This window comes from Sinocyclocheilus rhinocerous, unplaced genomic scaffold, assembly GCF_001515625.1.
Source record: "Sinocyclocheilus rhinocerous isolate Xijiao unplaced genomic scaffold, SAMN03320098_v1.1 scaffold22, whole genome shotgun sequence".
NCBI classification, from domain to species: domain Eukaryota; kingdom Metazoa; phylum Chordata; class Actinopteri; order Cypriniformes; family Cyprinidae; genus Sinocyclocheilus; species Sinocyclocheilus rhinocerous.
In genome coordinates, this window is record NW_015642832.1 from 183,649 (window position 1) to 186,904 (window position 3,256).

The following is a 3,256-nucleotide window of genomic DNA, read 5'->3' on the forward strand; positions in this document are numbered from 1 at the left end:
AAAAAAGACTCCCCCCCCCATAGCCCCCCAGCCCCCCCTAAACTCCACCTATGCCCAAATGCTTGACCGATGTCCCATAGTGCATTTGAAAATACTTAACACCTACTTTTTCAATGCATTGCTTAGGTGTAACAAACCTCATAATTGCCTTTAAATGCCTGTGACAATAAACTAGATGTGTTTTGCTTAGGTAGCTAACTATAATAAACATACTAAAATGAAGCATAAATAAAACTAACCACAGAAGAAAAACAGGTAACAATTTAGTTTAGGGACCAATTCTCACTATTAACTATAGTTGCTTATTAGCATGCCTATAAAATATTGGCTGTTTATTAGTACTATTCTACATCCCTAATCCTACCCAATACCTAAACTTAACAACTACCTTACTAATTATTAATAATCAGCGAATTATGAGTTTATTGTGGCAAAAGCCGTAGTTAACGGTTTGTTAATAGCAAGAATTGGAGTGTTTACTCTGTTTTAGTGTCCCTTGTGGAAATGTCCAAAATGTTCACATTTGTGTTCTGTTATGAACTGCAGCACACTAAATTGAATTTGTGTAGCTAGAGCAGTTGTAAATCTTGTACTTTCATTTTTATTAGCGGGTTTATAAAAAACAACAACGAATATTTGTTAACTTGCTAAATCGGGAAAATAACGAAAAGAGAGTCCTCTCATGTCCTCTCAAGTTGAGAATCATTCGCAACTCGCGAGGATATGGGGCTTAAATAATTAATTTAGCCCAAAACGTACTTATTCAAACCACTAAAATAATAAGATAATACAAATAAAATGAGAAAATGTGAATTCTTTCATTTTTATATTTTATTCATAGCTCAGACAAAATCATTATTGGCTCTCGTCAAAAAATATTAGCATGCCTATAAAATATTGGCTGTTTATTAGTACTATTCTACATCCCTAATCCTACCCAATACCTAAACTTAACAACTACCTTACTAATTATTAATAATCAGCGAATTATGAGTTTATTGTGGCAAAAGCCGTAGTTAACGGTTTGTTAATAGCAAGAATTGGAGTGTTTACTCTGTTTTAGTGTCCCTTGTGGAAATGTCCAAAATGTTCACATTTGTGTTCTGTTATGAACTGCAGCACACTAAATTGAATTTGTGTAGCTAGAGCAGTTGTAAATCTTGTACTTTGGGTATTCAAGTGACTGGATAGCGATTCCAAAGCTCTTGCAACTTTTCAACTCTATCCTTGTAATTCTCTCACTGTTCATTTTTGTTTGCACGGCGGTCCCATTGCTAAGCAGAAGACAAGCTCCAATGGAAGACCTTGCTGCATTATTAATTTAGTCCTAATGATTTTCTGGCACATTGGCCTCTTACTCGTCAATTAGCTACCTGCCAGCTACAAGCAGAGATCTAGACTAATAAAATACTGACAGGGTCCGGGAGAGGGCCAGAGACAGCCAGTGCTAATGAGAGACTTGCTGCTAAGGTGATTAGTACGGTGTGCGTGTGTTTGTGGGAAAGAAGAGAATAAAAACAAGAGAGTATGTGCTGATAATAGTCATTTATGTGCCAGGTTACAGAGCTGTCATTACTGAGTGCCTGAGTAGATACATGGTTTCAGGTGGGAAGAAGGTTACCTGGCACTGTTTCACAGAGACTAATATTTCAACTGTTTTCGTGCTTAGCAACAATGATAATGAACTGTCACCTTAACAACAGGGATACATATCTTTTTTTTTATAAATATGTAATAATGTTCATTTAAATGTAATATAAAATGAAATATTGAATATAGTATTAAATACATTAAAACTCACAATTTGGTTACTCTAAAATGCATACATACTATATATTTTTCATCAGTCATTCCTGACATGTCAATAAATTGTCTTCATATAAAAAAAAATTAAATATTGAAATATCAAAAGGATTTTAAAAACAGATATTTTCCATATTGTCTGTATATATGTGTAAATGCTTATACACATGATTTATAATTAGTATTCCTGTTAGTCAAATCTGAGATTAAATACACACACATACACACTTATCTAAAGTTTAGTTGGTAGCACTTTATTTTAAGGTCCAATTCTCACTATTAACTAGTTGCTTATTAGCATGCCTATTACTAGCATATTGGCTGTTTATTAGTACTTATAAAGCACATATTATATATAGCCTTTTTCTGCATGATCATATTCTAGATCCCTTAATCCTAAACCTAACAACTACCTTACTAACTATTAATAAGCACCAAATTTGAAGTTTATAGAAGCAAAAGTCATAGTTAATAGTTAGTTATTAGTGAGAATTGGTCCGTAAACTAAAGTGTGATCATTTAGTTTTATTGACAAAACAAGTGGTATTATGAGGAATAAGCATCTAATTGTATCTTTTTGTATTCTGGGGAGGTTTTGAGTGTTTTAGGGGAAACTATAGCTAGAATCTCTTTCTTTTGCTAAGTGTCTGCTCTCCATAATCAGACTCAGATTTTTAAACAGCCTCTAGTCGAGCTGTCATCCATCTGTCACTGTCTTTGTTTGTGAGTGTGTGTGTGTGTGGTACAGTGTTTATTTTCTTTCTCAACACTCTGGTCATCTCGGTGAAGCCTCAGCACCTTCCCAGGTTGCCCCAGGGTATTGTGTAAATGAGTGGAGAGAAGTCATATGTAAGCATGGTAAAATGATCAAATATGTGTGTTTTTTTTTATGAAGGGGTTGCAGATATGCATGTCATGCTTGCTTTTTTATTTATTTATTTATTTATTTATTTATTCATATTTAAATTTATAATAAACCCTCCACCTCCCCCAGCTCCACCTGTCTAGATTTGCTAGAGAATTTATGTATGTTTATTTACGCAGCAGTAGCATATCTTACATGCTCACAGCAGCATGTCTGTGTATCTGTTGGCAGTAGCAAGTCCGCACTTGAGTGTCAGCATGCATAACAAATGTTGTCCATCATAGTCTTGTGTAGCCAGACCTTCAAACTGATGGCGTGATGTCTAAGTCTGCCAAGACCAAATACATAAAAACTATTCAGAGATGACAGAGATTTGTTACCTGCAAATATTTACATACAATTATATATATAAAAAAAAAAAAAATTTTAATCTGAATGTATAATAGACATAGCGCTTCTACAAATATATAAATATCTGAACACATGTCCAGGCACCAGTAAATAATGACTCAGCCCTTATGAAAATTAACCATGTTTTTATAATAGTAAAAGTGTAGTAACCATATTTTCAGTTTTTTTTTTTTTTTT

The 3,256-nt window shown here is 33.8% G+C and overlaps 1 protein-coding gene across 1 annotated transcript in view; it reads left to right on the forward strand.

The window, feature by feature from the left end:
* adamts2a (ADAM metallopeptidase with thrombospondin type 1 motif, 2a) overlaps window positions 1-3,256 on the forward strand; it is a 91,548-nt gene that overhangs the window by 65,047 nt on the left and 23,245 nt on the right. The window lies entirely within an intron of this gene.